General features: G+C 36.6%; 1 protein-coding gene across 2 annotated transcripts in view; it reads left to right on the forward strand.

Moving 5' to 3' along the window:
• Nucleotides 1–24,485, forward strand: part of GPR156 (G protein-coupled receptor 156) — a 157,065-nt gene that overhangs the window by 53,995 nt on the left and 78,585 nt on the right. The window lies entirely within an intron of this gene.

Here is a 24,485-nt window from a genome sequence, read left to right on the forward strand (position 1 = left end):
TCAGTCTTTCACCGTTAGGTATAATATTATTGTGGGCTTTTCATATATGCCCTTTATCTTGTTGAGGAAGTTTCCTTCTAATTCTAGTGTTCTAAGTGTTTTTACCAATAAAGTGTGCTGAATTTTGTTAAATGCCTTTTCTGCATTGAGATAATCATACATGTTCCCCCTTCATTCTGTTAATGTAGTGTGTTACATTAATGGATTTTCTTGTTTTGATCCAACCTTGTATACAAGGATATATCCCACTTGATCATGATGTATAATTTTTTTTGTATGCTTTCGGGTTCAGTTTGCTAGTGTTTTGTTGAGGATTTTTCATCTATATTCATAAGACAAATTGGTTTAGTTTTCCTTTCTTGTTGTATTTTTATCTGGCTTTGGTATGAAAGTGTTGCTGGCCTTGTAAAATGAATTAGGAAGTATTCTCTCCTTTTCAATTTTTTGGAAGAGTTTGTACAGGATTAGGATTAATTCTTCTTGGAAAGCTTGGTAGAATTCTCCTGTGAAGCCATCTGTTCCTGGACTTCTCTCTTTTTGGAGGTTTTTAATTAGTGATTCAATCTTTTTATTAGTGATGTTTTGTAGTTTTTCTATGTACAATTCCTTTGCATCCTTGGTTAGATGGGTTCCTAGATTGAGATCTATGATTCCTTGTTGAGATCTTCTAGTTCTTATTTTTCAGTGTCAATGTTTGTGTTTCTAAGAATTTGTCCATTTTATCTATATTAATTTACTGGCATACAGTTGATCACAGTATCCACTCATAGTGCTTTTTATTTCAGCAGTGTCAGTAGTTATGTCTCCCTTTTCATTTCCTGGTTTCATTATCTGTGTCCTCTGTTCTTCTTTACCAGTCTAGCTGGTTTGTCAATTCTGTTGCTCTTTTCAAATAATCAACTTTTGGTTTTGTTGATTTTCCTTATTGTTTTTCTGTTTTCTATTTCATTTCTCTCCACTCTAATCTTTGTCATTTCCATCCTTCTGCTCATCATGGGTTTAGTTTGCTCTTCTTTTCTACTTCTTCCAGTTTTGAGGTTAGGTCTCTGATTTGAAGTCTCTCTTCTTTTTCAATGTAAGCATTTACAGCTATAAATTTCCCTCTCAGCACTGCCTTTGCTGTATCCTATAAGTTTCAGTGTGTTGTGTTTTTGTTTTCATTCACTTCAAGATATTTCCTGATTTCCTTTGTAATAGCTTCTTGGCTCATTCATTGTCTAAGAGTGTGTTGTTTTAATTTCCAGGTATTTGAGCATTTCCCCTTTCTCTGTTATTGATTTCTAGCTTCATTCTGGTTTGGATGGAGAATATACATTGTATGATTTCATAGTTTTTATATAGACTTATTTGTGACCCAGCGTATTGTCTACCCTGCAGAATGATCCATGTGCACTGGAGAAGAAGGTGTATTCTGTTTTTGTTGGGTGTAGTGTTCTACCTAGGTCTGTTAGGTCTAGTTGATTTGGTATATCATTCAGGTCCTCTACTTTATTGATCTTCTCATTAGATGTTCTATCCATTTTTGCAGTGTTATATTTTCTAAAATACTTTTATTGCGAAATAGCCACACACATACAATCCAAATATTATACAACCAGTGACTCACAGTATCATCACATAGTTGTGTATTCTTCACCATGTTCATTTTTAGAACATTTGGATCACTCCAGAAAAAGAAATAAAAAGAAACAAAAGTTTCATACATCCCATGCCCCTTACCCCTTCCTGTCATTGCTCCACACCATTTCAAGCTACCCAATTATTTTTTAACTCATCTGTCCATACCTTGGACAAAAGGAGCATCAGATGCAAGGTTTTCACAATCACACAGTCACACTGCAAAAGCTATGTAGTTGCACAAACTTCTTCAAGAATCAAGGCTACTGGAACAGTTTCAGGTACTTCCCTCTAGTCACTCCAATACACCATAAACTAAAAATGGTATCTGTATAATGAATAAGAATAACCTCCAGGAATAACCTCCCAACTCTGTTTGAAATCTCTCAGCCAATGAGCCTTTTATTTTATCTCATTTCTCTCTCCCCTCTTTTGGTCAAGAAGCCTTTCTCATCCCAATGATGCAGGTTGTGGCTCATCCCCAGGAGTCCTGTCCTATGTTTCCAGAGAGATTTATACCCCTGGGGGTCATGTCCTATCTAGGGGTAGGCAGTGAGTTCAGCTGACAAGTTGGCTTGGAGAGAGAGTCCACATCTGAACAACAAAACAGGCTCTCCGGTGGTGACTTTTAGTCTAATTTTAGTTAGGCTTAGCCTCTTCTTTGTAGGAATAAGCTTCATAGGTGCAAGCCCCAAGATTGAGGACTCAGCCTATTGAATTGGTTGACCCCACTGCTTGCAAGAATATAAAGGAATTACCCAGATGGGATTGTTGGAAATTTCCTTTTTTTTCCCCAGTCCCACAAGGGGACTTTAAAATTCTTCTTAATTCTCTGTCCAAATCAGTAGTGGTATATTAAAGTCTCCTACTATTAATACAGAACCTTCATTTTTCTCCCTTCAAATTGGTCAGTATTTACTTCATATATTTTGGGGGCTCTGCTGTTATGTGCATATATAATTGTTATATCTTCCTCATCAATTGTCCCCTTTATCAGTATGTAATTACCATCTTCGTCCCTTGTAACTATTTTTTACTTAAAGTCTATTTTATGTGATTTCATTATAGCCACCCTAGTTCTCTTTTGGTTACTACGGACTTAGTATATATTTTTTCCATCCTTTTCCTGTCAACTACTTGTATCTTTGAATTTAAGGTGTCTCCTGCAGGCAGTGTGCAGTTGGGTCATACATTTTAATCCATTCTGCCAATCTTGGCCTTTTAACTGGAGAGTTTAATACATTTGATTATACAGGTCTTTCTTCTACCATTTTGTTATTTTGTCTCATAAGTCTTATACTTTTAATGTCCCTCACTTCCATTAAAGCCTACTTTTATGTTTATTTGGCTTTCTTATGTTGTGCTATATTGAGTACCTTCTCATTTCTATCTGGATATATTTTTCATCTATTTTCCTTGTAATTACCATAGATTTGAAATTTATCATCCTAAGTACATAACAATCATACTTGGTTTGATAACAACTTAATTTCATTAGCATACACATACTTTTCCTAGACCCCTTTGTCCCTTCACCATTTTTTGAAATTGTTACCACTTATCTTTGTATATTATATGTCTAAAACTATAAATTCATCGTTACTTTTTACATCATTTGCATTTTAGCACCAGTAGAAAGTAAGAAATGGAGTTATATACGAAATAATACAATACAGTAATATTGACATTTATAATTACCCACATGGTTAACCTTTGCCACAGGTCTTTATTTCTTTATGCAGTTTTGAACCACTGTCTAGTGTCCTTTCATTTCTATCTGAAGGACTCCCTCTAGCAGTGATTATAGGGTAGGTCTAGTGCTGCTGTACTCCCTTAGCTTTTGTTTATCTGAGAATGTTTTAATCTATCCCTCATTTTTGAAAGAGGGTCTCACTGAATATGAAATTCTTGGTTGAAAGTTGTTTTTCCTCACGTATTTCCTTTTAAGTATTTCAACCTACTTCTTGTCTTCGTGGTTTCTGATGAAAAATTTGCATTCGGTCTTTACTGGGACTCTCTTGTGTGTAACATGTTGCTTTTCTCTTGCAGCATTCAGAACTCTTTCCTTGTCTTTTGCACTCGATAGTGTAATCAATGTATGATGGGCTGTAGTATTCACATTTATCCTGCTTGATGTTCTGTGCTTCTTGGATGTGCATACTCACGTTTTGCTAAGCTTGGGATGTTCTCTGTCATTGTTTCTTGACTATTCTTTCTGCTGCTTCTTTTCTTTCCTCTCCTTCTGGGACTCCTAAAATACGTGTATTGGTGCGCTTGACGGTGTCCCATAGCTCTTTTAGGTTATTTTCATTTTTAATATTTCTTTTTTCCTTCTACTCCTAAGCCTGACTCATTCCAAGTGTCTTGTGTTCAAGTTCACTGTTTGTTTCTCCTGCCAGCTCCAATCTACTCTTAAAACTCTCCTGGTTATTTTTCATTTAAGAAATTGTGGTTTTCAATACCAGTGATTCTGTTTGGTTTCTTTTAAGAATTTCTGTCTCTTTAGTTAGACTCTCCTATTGTTGTTTTCATGATATCCAACTAGTCCCTTCTCTCTACTTTCCTTCATCTTCTTATGGTCAGACAAGAAAAGCTAAAATAACCCAATTGCAAATGTACTTTATCTAGCAACAAAATTTGTTCAAAGTGGCAGCATCACAGTCAAGTCCTTCGGTTTAATTCAGTTCTGTTGTTTTGAAATTTGTGACTCTGTGTGTGAGTGTGTGTATGTATGTGTTGGTAGAGTTCTGAACTTTTCATCAGAGGAAGGAAAATTTTTTATTAAAGTAAAAGCAATGCAGTAAAGTTAATTGCAAATATTTCCTTTATACATAGATATAGTTCTTTAAAATGCAGTTTGATTTTCCTATTTTCTCCAGATTTGAACTTTTGAAATTTTTCATAAATAAAATGGTCTACATGTTCACGGTTGAAACTTAGAAAATTCAGAAATGTAAAAGAAGAAAATCTAAATTATCCATAATCCTATCCTGCAGAGATAATCACTACTAATATTTTACAGTATATCCTGCTAGCCTTCTAAATAATATATATTATAGAAATCCTGCTGTGAATATTGTTTTGTAATCTACCTTTTCCACATAAGGTCGTGTGCTTTCTCTTGCCATTAAAAATTCTAAAACATTAAAAAATGTATCTACAACAGAATATCAGTAAAGATATAGAAGACTTGACTATATCAAGTCAATTTGGTTGATAATTGTCAATTGACATTGATAGAGTCTTCCTTCAACAACAGCAGAATGTCCATTCTTTTCAGGTATACACAGATCATTTACCAAGATACACCATGTTCTGGGCCATAGAACAAGTTTCAGTAAAGTTGAGAAGATTCATACCATACAAAGTATGTTCTCTGATCACAGTGGCATTAGATTAGCAATCAGTAACAAAGATCTCTGGAAAATTCTGAAATATTTGGAATTAAATAGGATTGCTTCTAAATAACCCATGGGTCAAAGAAGAACTCAGAAGAGAATAGAAAGTATTTTAAGCTGAAGGAAAATGAAAATAAAACACATCAACATTTTCTGTATGCCATTAAAACAATACTGAGGGGGAAATTTTTTTTGTATTAATTAAAAAAAATTAACAAACAAAACATTTAGATATCATTCCATTCTACATATACAATCAGTAATTCTTAATGTCATCACATAGTTGCATATTCATCATTTCTTAGTACATTTGCATCGATTTAGAAAAAGAAATAAAAAGACAACAGAAAAAGAAATAAAATGATAATAGAGAAAAAATTATCTATTTGAGGGGGAAATTTTTAGTACCAAATTCTGTATTAGAAAAGAGGAAAGATTTCATATCAATGGCCTCAACTTCTACCTTAGAAAACTAGAAAAAGAAGAGTAAATGAGTTCCAAAGTACATAGAAGAAAGGAAATACTAAGTATCAGAGTATATAAGTCAATAAAATAGGACACAGAAAAACAGTGGTGAAAGTTAGTATAACCAAAACTGGCTCTCTGTGACTATCAATAAAATTGACCAATTTCTAGAAAAAAAAAAAAAGAGAGACAGATTGAAATCAGCCAAGCGAAGAAGTAAATGGGGCAGGGTCCAGGAGGGTTCTAGCTTCAGCTTACAGTTGTCCTCTCCCAGTGGAGTCATGGACAGTGCTAACTTCTCCCATTAATAGTATATAACAGTACACACAGCATACCAGGACAGTACACATGAGTCTTGGTGTCCAGAGTTTTTATTAGGACTAGATTACCTAGAGATGGCTACTGAAGGGCATTCCAAGGGCTTAGAGTAAGGAGCTGAGGGCAAAATCTAGAGCGATCTTTATTATTAAGGAATAAACTTAATCCTCTACTGCCCAACACCCTTGTGAAATCCCTTTCTCTTGAGTGTAGGTTGGACCTATTGACTTGTTTATTGATGGGATGTCATTTTTGAGATTAGATTACAAAAAGACCCTTACTTCCATCTTGAGTTTCTCTTATTTTCTTACTCACTATGAGGAAAGCTAGCTGTCACATTGTGAGATACCCTATGGAGACCCAATGTCAAAGAAATGATGTTTACAGTCACTAGCTCTCAAGGACCTGGGGCCTACCAAAGACCAGGCAAATGAGCCTGGAAGCAGTCCTCCTGCCCTCCAGCCTTGAGAGGATTGACACCTTTATTGCATCTTTGTGAGAAAGCTATTGTAAGAAAGCTAAGCTGTTGTGTGAAATGCTGTAGAAATATTACCAATTATACATAAACTCTTCCCACAAGAATAGAAAAGAAGGGAGGTTTTCCTAACTCATTCTATGTGGGCAACGTTATTCTGATATCACAATCTAACAGAGACATTGAAAGAAAAAAAAAACCACAGGTCAGTATCCCTCCTGCACATATCTAAAATTTATAAACAAAATTTTAAGAAATAAATACAACCAAATATAAATATTGGAAGATTAACACCAACTGATTTCATGGCTTCCTATAAAGTTACAGTAATGAAGGCAGTTTGGTGTTGGATAATAGTAGACAAATAAATTAATGGACCAGAATATGGTCCCAAAATAAACCTACATACATATGGGCAACTGATTTTCAGCAAAGGTGCACAGATAATTCAGTGGGGAAGGGATAGTTTTTTCAACAAATGGTGCTTTAACAAGCAGATATTCATGTGCAAGATATGGACTTTGATCCATAGCTTGTACCATATTCAGAAATTAACTCAAAGTGGATTATAGACCTAACTTTAAAACCTAAAACTGTAAAACTTCTGCAAGTTTTCTCTTATATTTACAAATATAAGAGAAAATATTTGTAACCTTGAAAAAAAGTAAAGATTTCTTAGATACACACAAAAGCATGATCCATAAAAGAAAAAGTTGATAAATCGAACTTCATCAAATTTAAAATATTTTCTCTTTGAAGGACACTCTTAAGAGAATGAAAAGAAAGTCACAGACTGGAAGAAAATATTTGAAAATGATGTATCTGATAAAGAAGTTAGTATCCAGAATATGTTTTTTAAAAACTCTAAACTCAGTAAAAAGAAAACATGACATTTAAAAAATGAGCATAGGATTTTTTTGAGCAAAAGCTCCAGGCTACTACCAGGGAGAAGATCCACCACTTGGAGAATGGCAGAGATAAACTGGTCATCAAGAGTAGGGGTCCAGACGCTTCTGCCTGTTCCATCGTACTGTGGTATCATGGTCACCAAGGAACACACAAGACACACAAGCGCTGGTTGGGACAATGCTTTAGTCATATAAGAGACTGAATGAGGTCAACTTCAGAAGTGAGCATCAGTACCCCATGGCCAGTGGGTCTCTCCCAACAGCCAACATAGTGCATTGATTTGCTCATACCCATCTTGTGCCACAATGTCAAGACCTCATTCCCTTTTCCACCAGGAACAGATATACTGGAGAAGTTGGCCAGGTGTCACATGGTACACACGCTTAAGCAGTGTAAAGAAGTTCACTGTGCACTGGGACAGGGAAGGACCTGGGTCGAGCATGAGCTCATTGCCCATCCTCCATCACTTTACCACTACTTCCTTTTCAGGTCAGGTCCTCATGCAGATCCTCTGGCAGCATCCAGCAGAGTCCTGGCTCAGGACTTTGATTAGGGCAAGCCCAGGGAAAGGTAGCAGGTCACATGATGGCCTCCTCCCCAACAGATTTGACAGAAATCTTTCCAAAGATATACAGTTGCCAAATAAGCACTTAAAAATGTTCAACACTATTAGTCATAAGGAAACTACAAATTAAAACCACAAAGAGATAGCACTACATATCTATTAGAATGGCTAAAATTAAAAAGACTTAGAAAACAGTGTTCATTTACACTGCTGATGGGTTGTAAAATGGTACAATCACTTTGGAAAACAATCTAAAAAGTTGGATGTACACCTATCATATGATCCAACCATTCCACTCTTAGGTTTTTTAATCCAAGAGGAATGAAAGCACATGTTTATACAAAGACTTGTACACAAATGTTTATAGCAACTTTAATTCTGATAGCCAGAAATTGGAAATAGCTCAATATCAGTCAGCAGTTGAGGTGAATAAACAAATTGTGGGAAATCCATATAATAGAATACTGCTCACAATAAAAAAAAATGAATTATTAATGCATGGAACATCATGGATGAATCTCAAAATAATTATGCTGATTGAAAGAAGCCAGGCAAAAAAAGACTATATATTCTATAATTCCAATTATATAAAGTAAATTTGCCTTCTTGATATAACCAACAAGAACATGCAGGGGCACTCAGAAAATGGCAGATTGCTTCTCCCAGCACTAGGAAGTGTGTGTGGACATACTTGCCAACTCTACTTTCATTCTGGTCGTTAGTGGTAGCCAGAGACTCAGATCGTGGTGAATGGCTGAAATTCGGCTGGGCTCAGTCCATCCCTATGGTCTCTTTACTTTATCACTACTTCCTTTCCAGGTAGGGTCCTCATGCAGAGCCTCTGGCAGCATCCAACAGCGTTGAGTTACATATTTTCATGTATCCTGCTCTATTTGTTCTCTCTGCCTTCAGAGAATCCACATATTGCACGAGTCATGGTTCTTAAGCATTTTGTTTTCCCCTTCTGAGAATCCCTCTGACTCCCTAGGTTTCACGTTATTTTCCATTATTATAAAAGGTTTTAGTATCTCTGTACTTTTTTTTCTTCTTTTAAAAATATTTTTATTGCAATATCTTAACACATATACAGTCCATCCAAGGTATACAAGCAGTGACTCACAATATCATCGCAGTCATTTCATCACTCACAATATCATCACCATGATCATTTTTAGAACATTTGCATCACTCCAGAAAAAGAAATAAAAATAAAAAAGGAACTCATACCTCCCATACCCCTTATCCCTCCCTCTCCTTGACCACCAGTATTTCAATCTGCCTGATTTTTTCTTACCCCTTATCCCCCCTATTATTTATTTATTTGTTGGCCTTATTTTTTTTTTTACTTATCTGTCCATACCTTGGATAAAGAGCATCAGACACAAGGTTTTCACAATCACACAGTCACACTGTAAAAGCTGTGTAGTTATAGTTATACAGTTGTTTTCAAGAATGAAGACTATGGGAATACAATTCAGCTGTTTCAGGCACTTCCCTCCAGCCATGCCAATATGCCATAAACTCAAAAGGGATATCTATATAATGTGTAAGAATAACCTCCAGGATAACCTCTTGACTCTATCTGAAATCTTTGAGCCACTGAAACTTTATTTTGTCTCATTTCTCTCTTCCCCCTTTTGGTCAAGAAGGCTTTCTCAGTCACATGATGCTGGATCCTGGCTCATCCCAGAAATTCTGTCCAACATTGCCAGGGAGATTTACACCCCTGGGAGTCATGTCCCACATAGAAGGGTGGCCAGTGAGTTCACCTGCCAAGTTAGCTTAGTCTCCATAATTTTGAAAAGGGTTAGACTTATCTTTTCTTTATTTTTTCCTCTACCAAAAACCTTCTGTTATCATTTGAGGGAAGTGAGGTTTAGCTATGAAAATCAGTGGTAAATATTTACTGAGCTGAACGCTCCTATGTTTAGGGTTCTGTGCAAAGTGTGATTTAAAGGGTCCTGGGAGCTTCAGGGGTATCACATGGGTGGAAAAACATGAGCAAGCTGAAAAAGTAATTATGTTTTCTAAAAATAGCTTCTCAAAGATAATGCCTTGCTGCAGAGATAGGAGCTGTGCTTGTTTCATATTGATTGTTTCAGATCTGTCCTCTTTGTGGCAAGAGTAATTGGAGCTGAAGGGAAGGTGACTGGAAAGAGAGGAAAGCAGTACTGATCTTATTGGTCAAGAGAAAGTTTGCTTATATATTGAGCCATACAGAGATTTCTGGGATTTTCTCTGTCGTCAAGGTTTTTTGGTTATTGACCAAGAAGAAAGAAGGGGAGCCCGTCAGGCCTAGAATAAAATACCAGCAATGTAGTTCAATTTGGAGACAGTGTTGCAGGGCCCAAGAACTGAATGAGGCAGAATAATCACGCAGGGTGACTAGGAACAGCTCCTGCAAGGACTTATCCAAAGAGAAAACTAATATTCCTAGCTAAAAAATTGTATCGATCATCACTTTGAGAGGATTGAGCATATAGCCAAAAATGGTGTTTCATAAGATTGGAAGCTATTAGTAAGCAGGAATGGTGCAGGAAAATAGTTGCAACGCAGGAATGAAGTGAAAAGATCTAGAACTGTGGACAGAGATGAGTTATTCCTTGGATCCTGGCTGTGGAGTGGAATGTGGGTGAGTCAGCTGAAATTAATGAGACAGCATAAGGGTTAATGCATAGGAGTAGTTTCTACACAGTCCTCTGTTGGTGTTTGTCCATCTTGAAGTCAAATCTAAATCAGTATCACCCCTAGATAAAGCAGCCTGTGATAGATTATGTACCTAATGTAGACATGTTATTAATCTTAATTCACATTTCTGTGGGTATGACTTCGGACATAGGACTTCTTAAAAAGTTGTTTTTTTTTTACTAAAAGTGTGACCCAACTGACTAGGGTGGGCCTTAATCTGGATTATTGGAGGCCTTATAGAAAGCTGCAGGGGAGAAGCAGAAGCAGAAAGTCAGGGGGAACCTGGAAGAGAAAGAAGACATCATCATGTGATGGGAAAATCCGGGAATCCAAGGATTTCCAGTCAGTACCGGAAGGCCACAGTCTTCAGGGAGAAAGCATAGGTTCATTGATGCCTTGATCTTAGACTTTAGCTTTTGAATCTGTGAGCCCATAAGTTCCTGCTGTTTAAGCCAACTCATTATGTGGTATTTGTGACAGCAGCTCAGGCAAACTAAGACACCCTCATTTGTGTACCTATTGTTATAGACTCATGTGTTTGTGATTACTCCATCACTCCTTTTTTTTTCAGATATTTTTATTGAGAAATCTTGACACACATATAGTCTATACATGAAGTGCAGAGGCCCCATAACTAGCATTCAAAGAAAAGCAAGTAAGCCAGTGAATTGAGCAGAGGAAATTAAGTAGAGAGTAAAAGGAGATGTGATCGCTGAGGAAATACCTTGGAGAGATATTGGGGACCAGATTATGTAGGGTCTTGTAGGTGGATGTGATGACTTTGGCTTTTACTCTGGGTGATATAGGGAGCCATGGTAGGATTTGGAGCTGAGGAATGACATGCTCTGACTTACATTTAACAGGAAAACTGGCTCCGGTGTTGAAAACAGACCTTTAGAGGGAGTACATATAACACCCTCTTAAATTAAATGGTACTCTTTAGGGTGCCTTAATTCAAGAACACAAATGGCTAAAAGTAGGGTTTAAGAAATTCTAAAAGAGTTTGTGGGTGTCAGCTTTGGGTCCTCTCTGCTCATGCCTGGTGGGTGAGTACCAACTCCCTCTCTTCCCAGTCCAGGGTCCCTAGTGAAGCAGTGAGCACATGGACCCTTCGTGTGTGCCACAGAAACACCCTAAGGTTGGCTGTGCACAGAGAGGCTTCCTCAGAAGGAAGGAGCCTTTCTCTGTCTAGATCCAAGAGAAATTTTTGGTTCTGGAGTTAATAAGTAATTATTTCCAGGGGCACTCCCGATTTGGAAAGGGCATGGACCACAGAATAACAACAGGAGCTTAAAAAAAAAGAAGTCAGTCTATTAGTTATTACTGAATAAAGATTGTAAAGGAAGAAATAAAAGTATTACTCTCAGATAATGTGATTGTATATGTCAAGAAACTCCAAAAGAATACTGACAAAAATTATTATAATTGAGGAGGAATTCGGGGAAGGTAACACTTTTAGTGGCCATATAGGTTTTAGATCTTCTTCATTCTTCACATAAAATCAGACAAAACTATTAGATTGAAAAAATTAAAAACCTTCTAGACAACATTAACAACGAAAGTAGAAAGCAAGGTATTCCCATGAACTTCAAAATATTACCATTTGGGGACAGGCCACCAACAGCCATTAGAAGTAAGTGTTACTACTGTTTAGGAGAAATAAGAGAGAACATGGAACTCAAAATAGCCAAAAAGTATTCACTGGAAAACATAGTTGGGGCAATATAAGATCAACAGCCAAAATCCAATTAGATGTGAATGGAAGGGATCCACACTCGAAAGGTCAAAAAAGGGCAGGAGCATATAGCTGCAATGAACTTTCTAAACTGACCTTTCAGGGCTCCCAGGATAAGACCTGGATGAAGAGGAGAAACAGCTGGGAGTAGAATTAAAATTGAGCAGATGAAGACAATACAAATGAAAAAGGATGAGATCCAGATGAAACTGAGTGAACATATCAGAGCTAGGAAATCTCAGAAAGCAAGTCAAAACTATTTCTTCATGAGAACATTTTAATAATTGTACTATTAACTGTAGTCCATTGTTCATTGTGTTGTACAGTCCTATGCTTTTTTCCCTTTTAATTTTTATTTTAATAAAATGTGTATGACCTAAAATTTCTCCTTTTAACCACATTCACATATATAATTCAGGGCTGTTAATCACATTCTCAATGTTGTGTTACCATCAGCACCATCCATTACTAAAACTTTACAATCAACCCCAATAGAAATCCTGTACAATTTAAACATTAACTCCCCATTCCTTACGCCCAGCCTAGTTCCTGGTAATTGATATTCTAGATTCTCACTCTGTCAGTCAGCTTATTCTAATTATTTCATATCAGTGAGATCATACAAGATTTGTCCTTTGGTATGTGGTTTATTTTGCTCAGCATGGTGTCTTTAGAGTTTATCCATTTTGTCCCATGAATCAGAACTTCATTCCTTTTTTATGACTGAATTATATTCCACTCTCTGTATATACTAAATTTTATTTATCCATCCATCAGTGGATGGACACTTGGGTTACTTCCATCTTTTGGCAATTGTGAATAATGCTGTGAACATCACTTTGTGAAACTATCTCCTTGAGTGCCTGCTTTCATTTCTTTTGGTTCTATGCCTAGTGGAGGGATTGCCATGTGATATGGTGATTCTATACTTTGCTTCCTAAGGAACTGCCCAACTGTGTTCCACAGCAGGTTCCCCATTTTACATTGCAGTTATTGTGAGTGTAATAGTGCTGAATTGTGTGTGTAAATATGGTTGGAAGGGGAAGTTTTGGATTGTGTATGTTACTAGAACGAAAGAAGATAAGACGTGGGACTGCATAGCCCAGGGAACTCTGTTGTGAATGATGGCCTGGTGTTAATAGTCTAAGAATAAGAATGTTCTTTCATGACTTACAACACATGTACAACACTAGTGCAAGGTGTCAAAATAGGGTGGTTTACAGGGGGGAAAAATACACCTAATATAAACTATGGGTTATAGTTAATAATACTATTTTAATTTTCTTTCATCATTTTTAACAAGGATACCACAGTAATGGAAGAGTGCCAACAAACAGGAAGGTATAGGAGAACACTATATTTTTTACATGATTTTTCTGTAAACCTACAACTTCTGTATAATTAAAAAGTAATAATTTTTTAAAAACCAAAAAACCATTATGCTAGGTGAAAGAAACCAGACACAAAGTAGTAAATATTTTATGATTCCATTTATATAAAATATAAATATAGATTAATCTATGGATAGAGAAATAAATTAGTGGTTATATAGGGCCAGGGAAGGATAGCCCTATATTGAGAGGTAACTGCTAAGGGATATGGGATTTTTCTTTTTGGTATAATGAAAATGTTCTAAAATCGTTGTGATGAATGCATAACTCTGAATATACCAAAAGCCATTGATGGTATCCCTTGGAAGGATTATATATATATATGAATGTATCTCAATAAATTTACTGCTTTTTAATGAACAAAGAAAAGAAAGAAAGGTTAAACACAGAGTTACATGTTACCCAATAATTTAATTCCTAAGTATATACCCAAGAGATCTGACAACATATACTCACACAAAAATTTGTACACGTGTTCATAGTAGCATTATCCACAGTAGCCCAAAAGTGGAAATAACCCAAATGCCCATTACTGATGAGTCCATAAATGAAATACCAGTGTATTTACACCAAATGGCTTACATTTTTAAAGACTGACAATACATGCTATTAACAAAGAAGTGGATCTATTCATGATGAGAATATAAATTGGTATAACCACTTTTGAAAATAATTTGGTACAGCTTCCCAAATTAAAATCGCATGTTCTTTGTGAGTCAGCAAGTTCACTTCTAAATTATACCCAATAGAAATACAAGCACATTTATACTAAGAGAAATATAAATAATATTCGTAATAGCAGTATTCATAATCACCCCAAATGCCCATCAGTAGTAGAAGGAATAAATTGTAGTATATTCATGCATGGAATGCTATACTGCAGTGAAAATTAATAGCCTACTGTTAGATCCAGCAACACTGATGAAACTTAAAAACATCATGTCAAATTTAGGAAGTCAGGCATAAAAGATTATGCAATATATTATTCTTTTATATAGATATATATATAAAGTTCAAAACCAGCTAAACTATAACCAAGCTATCCTGTTAAAAGTCAAGGTAATGGTTACCATTAGGGAGGAGGAAAAGAAGAGTTCATTGTGAGGAGAAACTTTGAGGTGTTGTCACATTCTTTTTCTTGACTTGCATGATGGTTACATAGATATTTTCTCTGCACTAATTCACTAAAACATAGATTTACAATTTGTACATTTAAAAAATATATTTCCTAGTCCAATATTATTTTTTTTAAGTCAGTCTGTCAGGATCTATGATTTTAGAACACACGAATAGGAAGTGGCATTGTCTTTGGGGTACTGTTGAACATGAGGACAAAGAATCAACCTCCAAATACCATCTTTATGTAACACCCCAAATGTGTTCAACTGCTTCACCACGAAAGCCTTTCTTACTTTGCTTAAATTACCACATCGGAATTTGTTCTTGAGTTTCCAGTTCCCTTTGCTTTTGTAGATATAGCTGAGCATCCCAATTTCTTTCAGCTTGGATGCTAACGTGATTAGACAGTAATCTGACATTAATCAGTTTCTGATCCTGATCTGTGCCTTATTCCATCTCTGTCTCAGTAAGGAGCTTCTTCCTTTTTTTTTTTCTCTGTTTGGTGGGGTAGTAAATATTTTTTCAGACATTTTGAAACCTGCCATTATGAATGGTGAAAAATGCTAACCGTGTGTGTGTCTGGATGTGTTGGGAGGGGGTGGTGATCAGGATGCTAATCTGTGCACAGTGACCTTTGTTTCTTTCTGACTGAGCAGATGTAGGAAATAATCATTGTCGCTCCTTGACGCCAAGGCCACAGCTGTCTTCCACCGCCGTTCTGTCTCCAGTAGATATATTAGTGTGTTTTATTTGCTGGAAAGCATGCCTCTGCACAGAAGAACCAGCAAATTAGAGAAGCTTATCTGTGAATATAATTTTCTAGAAATGTTTTTCCTACACATTTATAGTGATATACTCTAACTCTTTAAAGAGAAGAAGAGAAAGAAGACAAGAAAACCAAACTGGTAATATTGTTTATGTGACATCTACATCTGAAGGATTATTTCCCGTCCTGAAAATTTTCATATTGTATTAGTATATGGCCATCCAGCTGAGAATTGCAAAAAGCTTATTGTCTTCTAACTGCATAGATATATACATATACATATGTATGTATATAAACTCCCCACCCTTCTTATTTTTGCAGCTGCTCCCCCTTAACTCCCAACCATCATTTTAGTCCCCCAGAACCTGGCCATAGTTGGGCTTTAGATACAATGATGTAAGTGTTTCAGGTTCTAGGATTAAATTCACTTCAGAACAGGCCTCACTGAACCTTTTGACCAAAACTAACATTTTCTGGGCCCCAAGCGTCCCTGCCACGTAGATATCCCTGCAGTCCCACCAAGTCCAACTCATGGCAACATTGAGATCAGCCTCGATGTAAATCAAAGTAGCTACACCTCTTTGGATGTTGGAAGTAAGTCCCCAAATCCAGTATGAGCCTTCTGGGCTGGCCTGTCTGTTTTCACTATTTTCCCCTCTCTGTGCCAGGTAAGGATTACTCCAGGGCAGAGGTTAAAGGAAAGCAGCAAAAGCCTTTTAGTCTGTTCATTCCTCTCTGGTGGCTCAGAATCTTAGACCTGAGCTGTAGGTATCAATGCTAGCCTGGGCCTTTCTGGTATCACCCTCCACTCACTGGGACCTCTGTTAATTTTCTGCATCTCCCTGCTTGAAGGACTCTTGAGTTTTGATCACATTTCCTCTTTTGTTGATGCTTTCTGCTCCTCTTCCTCAGAATGATCTCCTGGTTTCACATGTTCCGTACTTGAATCATCACTGCTTGTCCTTAATTTCATGTTTCCAGAATCTGATTTGTGGGTCTTAATCTTATGAGTTTGCCTGCACTCCTGCTTCAAACTTTTCTGGTCTGACCTTTTCAGCCACCATTTGAGCCCCATTTCTGACAATTTTTCTGACTCTGATAGTGATACCAAGTGCCTTATTATGAGAAGGCAGGTAGTCCTTGGTATCAGCCTTAGTGGTTAGACCCATCTAAAGAACAGAGAGAAAAAAACAAATTCCTATGAATAGTAACTCACATTGGTCAACCTCTATTGGTGGTAACTCATTATGTGACCATTTCCTTAAACTGTATTTTACTGCCAATACCCTCTCTGGGATAGTGGTCTTCCTTAAGGTGCTACCTGTTTTGTGCAGTTGTTACTTTATTTTTCATTTTCTCAATTTGCGTATCTGAACCTTTAAGTGATGTCCTCTGTTTCAAGTATTCCAGGATTTTAATCTATCACACTTAAGATTTCTTTGTGATTTAATAGGTTTCGATCACATCCCCACTGGTCTCTACCTTTCCAGGCCATGGAATGATCTGTCTTCATTCAGTTCTCTAGAATTTATTTATGTGCTTCTTGAGTAAAGGTTACCACAGCCAGATGTTCATTCTGGCTTCCTATGAGACATTACCCTTGACTTTAGACACTCAGAAGAAAAGGGAGTGGGTGGCCTGGTTTTGTATGTCATATACAACAAACAATAGCAAAATAGAAATGTTATTAGCCATGATAAGTCTTTCTCAAATGTCTATGGATAAGAATTCCTGACTTATAAGATAACAATAGGAATATATTTAAACTTTTTTTCTTTTGAAATATAATTTATGTACCTTGAATTCACTCTTTTAAATTATAAAATTCAGTGGCTTTTAGTATTTTCACAGTTATACAACCATCACCACTATACAATTCCAGAACACTTCATCACCCTCAAAAGAAATACCATACCTCTTGGAATCACTCCCCATTCCCTCTTCCCCCCCAATCTCTGGAAACCACAAATCTACCTTTAGTATCTATAGATTTGTATTTTTGGAAATTTCATATAAATGGCCTTTATACACATGGCCTTTTAATCTTCTTTCCTTTAGCATCATCATAGCATAATTTTTTCAAGGTTCATTGATGTTGTAGCATAAATTCATAAAACCTCATTCCTTTTTATAGCTGGCTAGTACTCCATTGTATAGATATACCACATTTTCTTTATCCAATAATTGGTTGATGGGCTTTTGGGTTGTTTTCATTTTTTGATTATGAATACTTTGCTGCTATTTAATTTGTGCATATGTTTTTGTATGGGCATCTGTTTTCATTTCCTTTGGGTATATACCTAGGAATGTAATTAATGGGTCATACAGCAGCTCTCTGTTTAACTATTTGAACTGCCATATTGTTTTCCAAAGCTTCTGCATCATTTTCCATTCCTACCAGCAGTGTATGAGGATTTGCTTCTCCATCCTTGCTAACACTTATTAGTGTCTTGCCTTTTTTAAAAGTATAATTGTCCAGTAGGGTATAAAATGCTATCTCATTGTGACTAATGATGTTGAGCATCTTTCTATGTGCTAGTGGCCATTTGGGTATCTTCTTTAGAGAAATATCTATTCAGATCCTTTGACCATTTTTCATTTGGATTTTTTTTCTTGGGAATATTCTTAAACCAGTGGTTTTCAATCTGGATTGCACATTAGAATCTCCAGGGTGGGGAGGGAGGGTGGGGCTTTAAGAAAATCTTGGTTCCATAATGCGCTCTATACCAGTCAAAACAGAATATCTGGAGGTGAAATTCAGGCAGCATTTTGTGTGTTTTTTGACTCTCAAATTGATTCCACTGTTTGAGAACCAGTGCTATAGACTAAATGGTAAAGTTAATGATAACCAATATAGAAATATTAGATGATTTTGGAAACGGAGAAATTATTCCAGGTAAAAAATGGGGGTCAACCAAATTGTAATTGTAAAAAGCATAATAAAGTGGAAAGGTAGAGATGAACTTTTTAACAAGGATTTTTGATAGGATGAAGACTTTTCTGTAACAGGAAAATTTACATCACCTCCAAGCTAGAGAAAATGCCCTTAGTTGGTGACCACAGGCAGTCATGACACCATTAATCCAAATGCCAGAGGGGTTAGGAGAAGCCCAGAAAATTTGTCTCAATTATTCAATGTTCAAAAAGGAAACTATGGCAAAATATAAATATTAGCTTAGAGGAAGTTCAAAGGTGGGCTTTTTTTTTAACAGTATACTTTTTTAATTATTTATTTTTTATCGATATATATTATATATATTCACATACCATATAATCATCCAAAGTGTACAATCAGTGGTTCATAATAACATCATATAGCTGTGCATTTATCATTACAATCACATTTTTTTCTTTTTTTTGAAAAATAATATATATACAAGAAAGCAATAAATTTCAAAGCACATTGCAAGAATTAGTTATAGAACAGATTTCAGAAATTGGTATGGGTTACAATTCCAAAATTTTAGGTTTTTACTTCTAGCTACTCTAAAATACTGGACACTAAAATATCAATTTAGTGATTCAGCAATCATACTCATTTATTAAGTCCTACCTTCTCTGTATAAATCCATCATCACCTTTGATCTTTCTCCCATTCTTTAGGGGTATTTGGGTTATGCTCATTCTAACTTTTTCATGTAGGAAGGGGCTGTTGATAATATGAGATAGGGGGATGGAACTAGTTGATGTTCTAGAGGCTGGGCCCTCTGCATTTCAGCGCTTATCTAGTCCAGGGACACATCTGGAGGTTATAGGTTTCTGGAAGGTTATTCTAATGCATTGAACCTTTGTAGAATCTTATATAATTCCCTAGGTATTCTTTAGGATTGGCAGGAATGGTTTTGGTTGGGGTTTGGCAAGTTATGGTAGGTAGCAGTGTCTAACAAAGCTTGTGTAAGAGTGACCTCCAGAGTAGCCTCTCAACTCTATTTGAACTCTTTCCACCACTGACCTTATTTGTTTCACTTCTTTCCCCCCTTTTGGTCAGGGTGGCATTGTTGATATCATGGTGCCAGGGCCAGACTCATCCCTGGGAGTCATATCCCATGTCACCAAGGAGACTTTCATCCCTGGAAGTAATGTCCCACATAGTGGGTAGGGCAATATTTTACTTGCAGAGTTGGGCTTACAGAGGGAGCAGCCACATCTGAGCAACAAAAGAGGTCCTCCACAAGTAACTCAGGCATACCTATAGGTAGGCTAAGCTTCTCCACTACTTACATAAGCTTCACATGAACAAGCCTCAAGATCAAGGGCTTGGCCCATTGACTTGGGTGTCCTTAATGTTTGACACAGTATCAGGGGTTTCCCCCATGGTAATGTTTAATAGTTTTCTCCTATCCCTCTAGGAACTTTGCCAATACTTTTTGATTATCTACTTAATTTATACTCTTGGGTGCATTGCTCAGTATCTATCTGGAGGAACTGAATGTGGGAACCCAAATGGACATTTGCACACTGGTGTTTCTGTCAGCAGTGTTCACAATCCACAATGGATGGGGGTAAGGGTGCAACCACTGAGGAATGGAAGGGAGAACTGTGGTACATACAAACATTAGACTACTGCACAGAGGCAAGAAAGAATGAAGTTGTGAGACATGAAACTATGTGTATGAACTTTAAGGACAGTATGTTGAAAGAAATGTCAGGAACAAAACAGACAAATATTATTATGCCTCCATAACTTGGACTCACTGAAGTTTAAAACATGGGTTATCAGGTTGGGGCCTATTGTAAAGGGTCCTAAATTGTAAGCTCTTATAGCAGTCACATCTGTTCAGGAGTTGTAACTGTTATTTCTGAGATACTGAGCTGTTGATTTATAACCTAGTCATTCCCAGAAACTTTGGGTATTTATGCAACACCTGAGACTCAGAATTAGAGCTCTGAAGCTATGAAAGTCAGCACTACCCCATAGAGGAACGTTTTAAAAGTTGAAAAAGTAATCAGACTTCAAGTAGAGATATGAATGCAGCTGATCTGGATAGGATTAAGATAAATCAGAATACAGGGAAAAGGATAATACCATCCATATTTTAAAATTTCAACTCTGTGAGACCAAAGGGAAAGATGCTTATTTGGTGCAAAATTTATATTTTGGATAATACATTTCCTAATTTAACTTTTGTGGTCAGTAGTTGAACACCATAAGTACATGGAATCTTGAATAGGGTGTGATATCTTGTTGGCTTGTCAAGGTTAGTATGATACCCCAGTATATCCCAGAATAATTTGGGCAGTGAATAAAGAAGTATTTTCAAGGCCTCCTTAGGGAACTGGGGAAAAGAATGAAATATTCAGCTTCCCCATTTGGAGAATTCCTGATATTCTCGCAAGCAGTGACAACCAAATCAATAGAGCAAGTCCTCAGTCTTGGGGTTTGCCCCTCTGATACTTATTCCAGCAAAGGATAGACTAAGCCTACTTAAAATTAGGCCCCAGAGAAGCTCTTTTGTTGCTCATCCCAGGATTTCTCTCCCACATTGCAGGGAGATTTACACACCTGGGAATCATGCCCCATGTGGGGGAGGGGGGGGTGAGGGCAGTGAGTTCACCTACCAAGTTGGCTTAGTGAAAGCCGACTTGACCAGAAGGGAGAAGAGAAAAATGAGAGGTTATCCTGGAGATTATTCTTATGCACTATATAGATATCCCTTTTTAGTTTATGGTGTATCGAAGTGGGCAGAGGGAGGTACCTGAAACCATTGAGCTGTGTTCTAGTAGCCTTGATTATTGAAGAAGATTGAATGAAGATATAACTTTTACAATGTGACTGTATGATTGTGAAAACCTTGTGTCTGATGCTCCTTTTATACATGGTATGAACAAATGAGTAAAAAAAATATGTATAGATGAAGAGTAAGTAAATAATAGGGGGAACAAAGGGTGAAATAAATTGGATACTTGGAAATATTAGTGGTCAATGAGAGGGAGGGGTAAAGGGTATGGTATGTATGAGTTTTTTCTTTTTTCTTTCTATTTCTTTGTCTGGAGTGATGCAAATGTTCTAAAAATTAATCATAGTGATAAACATATAACTATGTGATGATATTATGAGCCATTGATTGTACACCATATATGGAATGTGTATGTGTGTGTGTGTGTGTGTGTGAAAATTTATCAATAAAAATATTTTGATAAAAATATCTATCAAAAAATATACACACACACACACACACACTCTGGGATATATCCAGGCATTACATTAAGCTATATGGGATTAAAATCCTTCATCCTTATTCTGGGCTCTCTGTGTTTGGATTGTTTAAATGATTTATCCAGACAGGTTGAGTTAGACTCTGTGCTATGGGAAATTTAGATTCGGACAAAATAAACCTTTCTTACGCTGGTCTTAAAGAGTAGATGAGGTTCTAAAATACAATGTCGTCCTTACCCCTGTATTCTGAATTACCTTAATCCCGACCTGATCGCCTGCATTCTTGTCTCTAAATACCAGGTTATACATATATAAAAGACCCTTTCAAAATCCAGAAATAACAATTCTCACTCCGTACTAAATGTGACTGCTATAAGAGCTTACAATCTCAGCCCCAGTTGTCTTATAAGTATTTTCTGAATGAGACCATACAATATTTGCTTCTTTGTTCCTGGCTTATTTTACCTCAGAAAGATAGGTTTTTGAAAGTCATGAGAAGAGACTTTATTGGGGAAAAGAGTAGTTGATAATTAAAAAAAAAAATCCAAGCACTTAAAAATGAGACAGTGATTATTGTGGAGGAAAAAGGGCATCTCTCAAATCATATAACAAGCTCAACAGAGCAAAGCAGGGAGCCCATAGGGTATGGCAGGTCAGATACAAAATAGAAAGGAAAAAAACATTGAGAAGCACTTTTGAGAGTATAAATGCATAAAGGGATTGTTTAAACCTATTAAAAAGAAGAAGCTAAAATAACAATGGGATCCTTTGGTGCTAATAATGGAGCATAACAAGTGCCCAGGAACAAAAGGATAATCATTACTAAATTAATTATGTTCCTCTGAATTTATTGAGAAAGATACAAGGATGATGATCCTGCTCAAATTACCTCCAAGGAATAGATCAGTAGTAGTTAATCAAAGAATATTCTGTGTTTCACATATTTCAAGTCAGGTAGACAGACTAAACACAGATTAATCACTGGAAACTGGTTGGTTCTTCTTTAGATTTTTGAGGGGCTCAAGAAAAAATCCTTCTGTTGGTCATGCCTTCCTTAAAGCGTTTGTCTCAGCTCTTTCCTTCCTGTCACCACCATTCCTCTTAAAAGAACAGTCTTTACTAGCCACTTCTATTCCTTACTTCTATCAACCCATGCCCTGTCTCTACTGAACTACCCTTACCAAGGTCATCACATCAATTGATTTCTTTTAGGCTTCATTCTGTTTAGCTGGTAAGACATTTAACACTGTTAACCATCTCCTCTTTTCCTCCTTTCTGAAACTTTTAACTTCTACATATACCAATGTCCTGATTTTACCTCTTTGCTTCTTACCACCTGTTTCACTGACTCCAGCACTCTGGAAGTCACTTAATTTTAATATCACTCTGGGCTTCAGTCTTGATTCACTTCTTACACTACACCCCTCATGTGATCTTGACCTCTCCTGTGGCATATCCCTAGCCCTGCCTCTCTGTAACCCCTTTCTGATTTCACAGTTGATTTTGCCACATGGATTTTCTTCAGTTAATTCATATTCATTGGCTAAAAACCAGATTTATCCCTTACCACCAATCTTGCTCCCCCTCTGTGTATTCCTTATCTCGGTTAGCATCACTCCCATTCATCCATTCCTCATTCTGGATTCCTTCATCTCCCTGCACTCCCAGGTAGTCACCAAGTCTTAGGTACTTAACCTCTGAAATGTCTCTCAAGTCTTTGTGCTATTGTCCATTTCCGTTGTCCAGGTGCAGCCCTAAACTGCATATCATCTTGACTACTGACAGGAGCCCCTAACTAGTCTTGACCACTTCCAATTGAACTACTTCCCCCTTGTCAGCATTTTTTTCAGACACTTGGTTTTCAAACACATAAAATTAAATAAACATATACTTACCTCTACTTCCTATACAACTGCTTAGGTAAGCATTTAAGGTCTTTTGTAATCTGGCACTAACCTACCATTTCAACTTATTCCCCTTGAAATAAGCTGGTCATACAATGTAATGGACTTTTATCACCATGCCCTTGCTCATACATTTCTTTATATTATGACTTTTTAAAATTTTCACCTGGCAAACTTCTATCCATCCTTTAAGAAAAACTTCTTAAATCAAAATGTAGGCTCTGGCCAGCAGCATCTGGGATTCTGTTAAAAATGCAAATTCTTGGGCTACCCCACCTAGACTCTACTGAATCCAAAACTCTGGGGAAATGAGGATATATATATAGTTTTCTGAAACCCTCCTGGTGATTCTGATACATTCTAAAATTTGAGAATTTTAAAGATAGAGTTCCTTTACCAATGCCCATAGCACTTTTCATGCCACATTATTTCATAATGATTATCTATTCACTTATCCACCTCTTCTGCTAAATTGTGAGCCCTCAAAGTCAAACAAAAATTGTTGCATCCTAGCACCTTTGACAGTGTCTAGCACATAATAGGTGCTTGATAAGAATTTAGGTACTAAAATATATTCCCTCTCCCCTCTAAGATTCTCTCCAGCTAACCACAAGCAAACAAATAGAGCTGATAGTAAAAGGCATCCAGGGTTTCTGTTCTTAAAGATTGACATCACAAAACCAAAAGCACACATAACTGACAATACCAAGTGTTGACAAGGATGTAGAAAAACTGGATCTTTCAAATACTGCCAGTGGGAATATAAAATGGTACAGCTACTCTGGAAAACAGTTTGGTAGTTTCTTATAAAATTAGGCAAACATATACTCATCATATTTTTCAGCAGTCCTACCCCTAGGTATTTACCCCAGAAAAATGAAAACTCACATTCACACAAAACCCCGTACAGAAATGTTTATAGCAGATTTATTTGTAATAGTCAAAAACTGGAAGCAATCCAACATCATTGAGCGGCTC

This window comes from Tamandua tetradactyla, chromosome 10 (assembly GCF_023851605.1).
Source record: "Tamandua tetradactyla isolate mTamTet1 chromosome 10, mTamTet1.pri, whole genome shotgun sequence".
Lineage (NCBI taxonomy): Eukaryota > Metazoa > Chordata > Mammalia > Pilosa > Myrmecophagidae > Tamandua > Tamandua tetradactyla.